Genomic DNA, 10,047 nt, shown 5'->3' on the forward strand with positions numbered 1-10,047 from the left:
TCCTGCAAGCAAACGAAGAACAAGCAAGAATCTGAGATTGCAATCTAGATATTGCGAATATAAGATGAAAGCTTTATTGATCAAGGTGGGGTTCTGTGACGTCTTGGTCTGGTCGTTGGACACAAACGAAGTACGAGAAGTTGCAGCTATGGCGAACTTTTAATCTAAACAAAACCCAAAGTCTAAATGATGCCCTAAGGGCTGTATATATGGAGAGAGGGGGAATTTCGTGGCCCTTGGTGGAGGGGTCCGAAACCAACCCTAACTCCTGTTTCCCCACACATATGGACTCTTAAAACAGCCTATACTTAAGTACTTCGAAAATACATGGGCCTGGCCCAATAATAAGGTGACGCAGCACCTAGAATAGCCTCTGGACGAAATTTATGAAGTGGCATCTTGTATATTTTGTCCCATGCTTCATACACTCATTATGGTGGCTTCAGAGTCTGGGAATCATCACTTGTAACTCCGTTATTGTTCCCCTTGCGCATGCCATCATCTCCATGCTTGAACTTGCTCAAAGGTTCATCTTTCTTGTCCAAGCTAGGCCCTTCATTTGTAAGCAAAACAAATATATCCAATTTAGGCAGCATCATAGTCTCATCAACATTAGAATCGTTACCAAGAAACGGAAGTACCTGATAATTCAATTGGCGTGCGCGAGCTATAGTAATTGGTCCAGTATGTATAGCAGCAGGGGCTGTGTGTGTAACAATGGTATTGATGTCCTCATCATCCTCCCCTTCTTGAAACGAAGTCGTCCTCGACGAAAGTTCATCGTCCTCACCCAAATAAGGCTTCAAATCTGCAATGTTAAAAGTGGGACTAACCCCAAAATCTGCAAGCAGCTCAAGTTTATATGCATTATCATTTATTTTCTCTAACACCTTAAAAGGACCATCAGCATGTGGCATTAGCTTTGATTTGCGCAAATTAGGAAATCTATCCTGACGCAAATGTAACCAAACAAGATCTCCTGGTGCAAACACAACATGTTTTCTACCCTAATCTCCAGCAAGTTTATATTTAGCATTCATATGCTCAATGTTTTCCTTAGTTAACTCATGCATTTTTTAAAATCAATTCAGCACGTTCTTTAGCAACAAAATTAAGCTTCTCCGAGGATGGAAGAGGCAACAAATCAATAGGTGCACGAGGTAGGAAACCATACACAATTTCAAAAGGGCACATCTTAGTAGTAGAATGCAATGAACGATTATAAGCAAATTCAATATGAGGCAAGCATTCTTCCCACATTTTCTTGTTATTCTTCAAAACAGCCCTAAGCATAGTAGACAATGTTCTATTGACTACTTCAGTTTGTCCATTAGTTTGGGGTGACAAGTAGTAATAAAAAGAAGCTTAGTCCCCAACTTAGCCCATAAACATCTCCAAAAGTGGCTAAGAAATTTAGTACCATGATCTGAAACAATAGTATTTGGCACACCATGCAAGCGAATAATTTCACGAAAGAACAAATTAGCAACATTAACAACATCATTGCTTTTATGACATGGTATAAAGTGTGCCATTTTCGAGAACCTATCCACGGCAACAAATATGTTATCCCTCCCCTTCTTTCTTAGAGGTAAAGCTAAAACAAAGTCCATAGATATATCCTCCCAAGGAACACTAGGTACAGGCAAAGGCATATATAAACCATGAGGATTGAGTCGTGACTTAGCTTTTTGACATGTAGTGCAGCGAGCAACAAAACGCTCAACATCCCGTCTCATCTTTGGCCAAAATAAATGTGTAGCAAGTATATCCTCCGTCTTCTTGACTCCAAAGTGTCCCATTAATCCTCCTCCATGCGCCTCCTACAACAACAAAAGACGAACAGAGCTAGCTGGAATGCATAGCTTGTTAGCACGAAACACAAATCCATCGTTAAGAACGAACTTGTTCCAAGTTCTCCCTTCCTTACAATTCCGCAATACATCTTTAAATTCAGCATCATGCACATATTGATCTTTGATAGTCTCCAAACCAAATATTTTAAAGTCAAGTTGTGAAAGCATAGTATAACGACGAGACAATGCATCAGCAATAACATTTTCTTTACCCTTCTTGTGTTTAATGACATAAGGAAAAGTCTCAATGAATTCAACCCATTTAGTGTGTCTACGGTTCAGTTTTGCTTGACTTTTAATGTGTTTCAAAGATTCATGATCAGAATGTATAACAAATTCCTTGGGCCATAAATAATGTTGCCATGTTTCTAAGGTCCGAACAAGAGCATATAATTCTTTGTCATAAGTAGAATAGTTCAGACTAGGCCCACTCAATTTTTCAGAAAAGTATGAACAGGTTTGCCATCTTGTAATAATACACCTCCTAATCCAATTCCACTAGCATCACATTCAAGCTCAAAAGTCTTATTAAAATCAGGAAGTTGGAGTAAAGGAGCATGCGTCAACTTATCTTTCAATACCGTGAAGGCTTCTTCCTGTGTGGTACCCCAAACAAAAGGCACATCCTTCTTTGTAAGATTGTTGAGAGGCGCAGCAATGGTGCTGAAATCTCTCACAAAAAGCCTATAGAAACCAGCGAGGCCAAGGAAACTCCTCACTTTTGTGACTGTTTTGGGCTGCGGCCAACTCTCAATAGCTTCAATCTTGTCTTTATCAACTTCAATTCCCTGTGGAGTAACAACATAGCCAAGAAAAGATACTCGGTCGGTGCAAAAGGTGCACTTTCCAAGGTTACCAAACAAACGTGCATCACATAGAGCAATAAAAACAACACGTAAATGTTCCAAATGTTCCTCCAAATATTTGCTATAAATCAATATGTCATCAAAGTAAAGTACCACAAATCGTCCGATAAAAGCACGTAAAACTTCGTTCATTAACCTCATGAAAGTACTAGGTGCATTAGTTAAACCAAAAGGCATGACTAACCACTCATATAATCCAAACTTAGTTTTAAATGTTGTTTTCCATTCATCTCCCAATTTCATACGAATTTGATGGTATCCACTACACTAATCAACTTTGGAGAATATTATAGAGCCACTCAATTCATCAAGCCTAGGAATAGGATGACAATAACGAATAGTAATCTTATTAATGCCTCTACAATCAACGCACATACGTGACGTACCATCCTTTTTCGGCACTAAAATGATAGGAACAACACAAGGACTAAGGGACTCGCGTATATAACCTTTGTCGAGCAGTTCTTGTACTTGACGCATAATCTCCTTCGTCTCCTCTAGATTGGTACGGTATGGTGCACGGTTGGGTAATGATGCACCGGGAATTAAGTCAATTTGATGCTCAATCCCTCGAATAGGTGGTAATCCCAGTGGCACGTCTTGTGGAAAGACGTCAGCGAACTCCTGCAAAATGTTAGTGAAAGCAGGAGGCAAAGAGGAAGGCACGTCCTTGAATGAAAATAATGCCTATTTGCACACAAATTTGCTAAAATCTAAATCATCAATATCAGATTTGCTGGCAAGTAAACATGCACTTTTCAATTTAATTTCAGAAGCAACACTAGATGGTTTATTATTAGGCTGCATTTGGTGCTCAAATTCTTTTGCCACAATTTGATTTTCACTCTTATTTGTCTCCTGTTTTGCTTTATTAGATCTATTAATATCATCTTTCAAAATGGAATCTGGAGTCATAGGAAGCAAAGTAATATTTTTATCCTTATGAACTAGAGTATACTGATTGTTTCTACCATGGTGTACAGAATTTTTATCAAATTGCCATGGTCTACCAAGTAATAAGGAACATGCTTGCATAGGTACCATATCACAATCAACATAATCAGCATATGTAGAGATACTAAAATGCACACGAACAATACGTGTTACCTTAACCTTGCCGCTGTTGTTAAACCATTGGATGTAGTAAGGATGTGGATGTGATCTTGTGGTGAGAGATAGCTTCTCCACCATATCCATGCTAGCCAAGTTATTCCAGCTCCCTCCATCTATGATGACGTGAACAGAACGTTCCTTCACAACTCCCTTTGTATGGAACCGATTATGCCTCTGATTTTGCTCTGCTTGTGCAACCTGCACACTCAAAACACGTTGAGCAACTAAACATTCATACCTGTCAGCATCTTCAGCAGCCATGAATTGCGTTTCATGATTAGAATCCTCTCCACCGTGTTCTTCATGTGTAATAAGTGCCAAAGTCTCCTCATCATAGTCACTAGCGGACTCATACCCACCATCCTCAGTAGCAATCATCACACGCTGAGATTGACATTCTCTCACAAAATGTCCTCTTCCCTTACAACGACGACAAATAATATCACTTGTGTGCCCTGTTGATGCCATGGAAGAACAAGAGCTCTGCGCAGGTTTGGCAGGTGTGCTCTTGGCAGATAGTGGTGGTTGTGCCTGCTTTCTTGTATCACGGCTGGAGGTGGCACCTGATGGAGGTGCTGGTGGAGTGGAAATAGAGGATGCACGTGGTGTCCATGATGAAGATCGACCTGCAGAAAAGTTAGTTCATGCCAATGCCTGTCGATCCTGCACTTCACGTTCAGCTTTACAAGCCAGATGGAATAAACGAGTGATATTAGTATACTCCTTATACTCTAGAATGGTCTAAATCTCTCTATTTAATCCACCCATAAAATGTGCAAGGATAGCTTCATTCTCCTCAACAATACCACATCTAATCATGCCAGTTTGTAATTCCTGATAATATTCTTCTACAGAATTTTTTCCTTGTCTTAAACGTTGCAATTTTTGAAGTAATTCACGTTGATAATATGGTGGAACCCAACGAGTATGCATAGCAGTTTCCAAAGCAGCCCAAGTAGCTGGAATAGGATATAATCTACAATGCTCAGACCACCAAACACATGCAAAACTAGTGAATGCACAAACAGCAGCAGGAACATGTCTCTCCTCGGGATATTGTAAACATGTAAATCATTTTTCAGTTTCTAACTCGCAAGTAAGATATATATCAGGAACATATCTACCCTCAAATGGTGGAATATTCAATTTTAGTTTAGGGAGATGGTCATGATCTCGTACCTGAGGGTGAGCCCTACCATTGCCATTATTTGCATGTGGACGACCTGGTGGTTGTTGTGCTAGTGGTGGCACGTAGTTCTGATTTTGATCAACCTCATCCTCGTAATCTCCCGCAAAATCATCCTCCTCCGCATCAGCAGCAGGAGCCACAGAAGTTTCAACAGCAGCACCAATAGTTTGGCCAGGTGCAAGAGGGAGACGGCTCGCTCGGCGGAGGGCTGTCTCGCGATGTGTAGGTACTCGTTGTTGTTGTTGTTGTAGAGGTGCGTTAGGTGCAGCCGGTGGTGGTGGTGGAAGACGCGCGAGCAATTCATTGAACCTGTTATCGAGCTTTGTTTCGAACATCTTCTCCATGCCATCTATCTTCTCCATGGCCTCTTCAAATCTGTTTAGCACATCTTGCACTGCCCACTCATCATTTGCTGAAATTTATCATGCAACTCCTTATTCGTCATGTTCTCCCAATCAGTCTCGTCGGCTTGTGATCCTGCCATGGTTAGCAACAATAGAAACACACAAGAATATGATCCTACAGACTACTAACAAGAGGTGGTGGTGGTGTCACAAATCCGTCAAGCAAATCTCAAATTTTTACCAGTTCTTACCCAGCAGCAGGCGGTGATCGGCAACCGTCGTAGTGACAACTCTGAAAGCTTGGATAGAGCGATTACCAGGGGGAGTCAAACGCACGACGTAGATGTATGTGGAGCTGGGAAGGCTTATAATATGGTAGCAAAAAGGGTCAGCAATAATCAATTCAGAGATGCAAAGTTGAATAAACGCTCAACGACGGTACCGTGCTAGAGACGCGAGCCTAGAACACTAACAAAATCACGGCGCTGCACGTAAACAATGGAGGAGCACACTCTGAATTTTTTTGTTTTTTTTTCACTTTTTTTGCACTTTTTGTCCTCTTTTTTTTTGCTCCGCAACAAATTTTTTTCGAAAAAGTCTGCAAATGGTCTAAAAACTGCCTAGCCAAAATTTTCCAGACTATTTTTTTTTTGAGTTTGGAACTATTTTTCTTCTGCGGGTAGCACGTAATCTCGGGAGTCCTACTCTGTCACGACTCGGAGTATGGCGTGGTCTGGAACTCGAAAACAAAGCAACAAATACTGGACTCGGACTAGGACTGGTGGCGGAGATGAATCTGCTGGAACTCGGACTGTGGTGGTATATCTGGACTCGGATTGGTGGTGGTATATGGCGATGGTATATCTGGACTCGGATTGGTAGTTGTATATGGCGATGGTATATGTGGACTTGGATTGGTGGTGGTATATGGCAGCGGCGATGTATATGGTGGGGTGGTGGTATATGGTAATGATGATGACGATGGTGCGGCGGCGGCGTGACAACCTGTGAACAGAACTCGAAACTCTAAGGGACTAGACGCTAAGACCAACAACTCGACACGATGATGCAACCACAAATTCAACAAAGCAAAACTCTAAAAAGACTATGCAAAGGCTCAGATTGGTTTGGATATGATGACCTAACCCTAATATTTTTTTGGCTTTTTCGTAGACTATAGGTATGAAAAACAGACTCGACCTAAACTACGAAAAACTGTAAAATCTCACCGAGCAACTTGGAAATCTGATACCACTTGATAGAGGCAAAGGTGTCCCGATGTTTCGATGAGATGGTGGCTATCGTTTTCGGTGGGAGTCAACCTTGACGATCCGACTACGAACGTGCGAGACGTCGTGCCTTAGCAATCGCTAAACCAACTTCCGAGGGGTTATTGACCACGCCAGAGCACGATCAACCTGACCATGAGGGTCTGTTTTCTGCAAGCAAACAAAGAACAAGCAAGAATCTGAGATTGCAATCTGGATATTGCAAATATAAGATGAAAGCTTTATTGATCAAGGTGGGGTTCTGTGACGTCTTGGTCTGGTCGTTGGACACAAACGAAGTACGAGAAGTTGCAGCTATGGCGAACTTTTAATCTAAACAAAACCCAAAGTCTAAACGTTGCCCTAAGGGCTGTATATATGGAGGAGTGAGGGGGAATTTATGGCCCTTGGTGGAGGGGTCCGAAACCAACCCTAACTCTTGTTTCCCCACACATACGGACTCTAAAAACAGCCTATCCTTAAGTACTTCGAAAATACATGGGCCTGGCCCAATAATAAGGTGACGCGGCACCTAAAATAGCCTCTGGACGAAATTTATGAAGTGGCATCTTGTATATTTCGTCCCATGCTTCATACACTCATTATGGTGGCTTCAGAGTCCGGGAATCATCACTTGTAACTCCGTTATTGTTCCCCTTGCGCATGCCATCATCTCCATGCTTGAACTTTCTCCAAGGTTCATATTTCTTGTCCAAGCTAGGCCCTTAATTTGTAAGAAAAATAAATGTATCGAATTTAGGCAGCATCATATTCTCATGAACATTAGAATCGTTACCAAGAAATGAAAGTACCTGATAATTCAGTTGGCGTGCGCGAGCTCTAGTAATTGGTCCAGTATGTATAGCAGTAGGGGCTGTGGGTGTAACAATGGTATTGATGTCCTCATTGATGAAGCTATGTACCTAGGATAGGGGCATGGACCTGTCCTAAGTACCCTACCCAAGGACATCCCTAGAAGAAGTCACCTTTCAATCGACTTGGAGGTATCCCACTCGACAGATTCAAGACACTCGACCACGAAGCAATCACTCGACCAAATTCCAACCACTCGACTGCCAGGAGATCTAAAGTCACCCTGCATGCAAACGGTCGGTCATTAAGTAGCTTTTATGGTCATCATAGCACTTTATTAGGGGCGTTACTAGTAACCCCCTGTCTTAATGTACTTTAAACCTTGCATTACTGAGGGCTGGAGGGGCCTGGCGAACTCTATATAAGCCACCCCCCCTCCTCAGTATCAAGGATTGGCACCCCTGTTATTCATACACACATAATTCAGTCGACCGCCTCCGGGCACCGAGACGTAGGGCTGTTACTTCCTCCGAGAAGGGCCTGAACTCATAATACTCGTGTGCTTACAACTCCTCCATAGCTAAGATCTAGCCTCTCTATACATACCCCCCTACATCACTGTCAGAGTTAGAACCACGACAGTTGGCGCCCACCTTGGGGCTAGGAGTCTTAGAGCCTAGTTTGAGAAGTTGCAATTTTTTCCGATCTCCTTGATCATGGTTTCGAGCGGAGCTTTGGTGGAGGGCCGTGAGATCTGTCTCGGCGCGCTCACGTTCATCGCTGACGACTCTGCTTGGCTTCAGGATGCTCCACTCGACGTCGACGCGCTCCCCGTCTGCGGGGCGACGCACTTTCGCGCATGCGTCCGTGGTGTCCTCCTGTGGCAGCCGTCGACCCAGTATTGGTCGGCTCCCGTGGCATCTCCCCGCCCTGTTTCTCGCCGGCGCAAGCGCTCCGGTCTGTCGAGGCTTCAGAGGTGGGTGAGGCATGCGGTGGCTCGCCAGTCGGCCACCCCACGAGTCGCGGCAATCGAGCCCGACGAATCCCTCTACGGCCTGTTCGACCTGTCGACTGGCTCCGCAGAGACCGCATCCGAATGCGACAGCAGTGACCTAGCTGCAGAGGTTCTGGTGATCGATGGGCCACACAGTCCTCCCGGTTTCCCTCGCGCTGACGGAGGCACGGATGGGGGCTACCCGTCGCGTCCTCACGAGGAGTATCTCCCCGAGCCTCTCATGTTGTTGCAGCGGGAGGAACTTCGCCGCCGGAACATGGATGCACTCCACACTCCTATCGTTGGAGAAACCCCCGAGGCCCGAGCCTTGGAGGACGCGTGCTTGGCTAACTTGGCCGAGCGCACTCGACTGGAGAATCTCCAGCGAATACTCGATGGGCGAGCGCGTCAACGGGCTCCAGAATCCAGTCGACGTCAACTCTTTCTGCCCCCACTTGTATATCGAACTCCGATTCAGAATTTGGTGGCTGCGGCCCGTATAGCAGAGTCGATTCAGCCCTCCTAGTCAGAGGCTGGCAGAGGCTTGTTGCAAATCAGAGCGTTGCTCCGGGCAGCGGGAGACCAGAATTCCGCTGTTTCTCAGTCGCGGAACAGGATCCACAGTCGATCCGTTGCAGCGGATACAGTCCAGTCAGCTCACAGCCCTAGATCGCCTCCGAGGCGTGAGGGACATGGAGACCGGCGTGATCAGTACGGAAGGAATGAGCAGTATGATCACCGATTCGATCGTGATGATCGACGTCGAGTGCCAACCCCTCCCCCAAGGAGTGGATCATATGTGCCTCGACAACAGGTGGACAGACGCCCTCATAGTGTTGGGTGGAGAATTCCAGTCGACCCCAGGGAACCAGGATTTGATGCGAGATCCATTCTTGTTCAAGGTTTGGTCGACAGGAATAGAGCTCACCGAGAAGGCCACGAAAGAGATGCACCTACCAGTAGCAGAGTACATGTTTTAGGGCCAGAGTGTTTCAGTCGAGCCATCAGAGCCGCTGTAATTCCTCCCAACTTCAGGTTGGCGACTGGAGTTAGTAAGTTCACCGGTGAGTCCAAGCCCGATACTTGGCTCGAAGATTACCGAGTGGCTGTCCAGATTGGCGGTGGGAACGATGAGGTAGCCATGAAGCACCTGCCTCTCATGTTAGAAGGCTCGGCCAGAGCGTGGCTGAATCAGTTAGCACCTAGCAGAATTTATACTTGGGAGGATCTCTCCCGAGTGTTTGTCACCACATTTGAAGGAACATGCAAGCGACCTGCAGGCCTTACGGAATTGCGGTCTTGCATGTAGAAACCGAATGAAACTCTGAGGGATTACATCCATAGGTGGATCACATTGCATCACACAGTTGAAAATGTACCAGATCATCAAGCAGTTTGTGCCTTTAAAGAAGGCATTAAGTACAGAGAATTGAATCTGAAGTTCGGTCGAACCGGAGTGATGTCTCTGAATCGGATGATGGAGATTGCCACCAAATACGCTAATGGTGAAGATGAGGATCGGCTCCGGAGTGGCAAGCATAAAGCAGTCGCCTAGGAAACCGGAGGAAATTCCAGTCGGAAACAGAAGCGGAAAGCCGAGCCAG

The sequence above is a fragment of the Triticum dicoccoides genome, chromosome 1A, assembly GCF_002162155.2.
Source record: "Triticum dicoccoides isolate Atlit2015 ecotype Zavitan chromosome 1A, WEW_v2.0, whole genome shotgun sequence".
Classification (NCBI taxonomy): Eukaryota; Viridiplantae; Streptophyta; class Magnoliopsida; order Poales; family Poaceae; genus Triticum; species Triticum dicoccoides.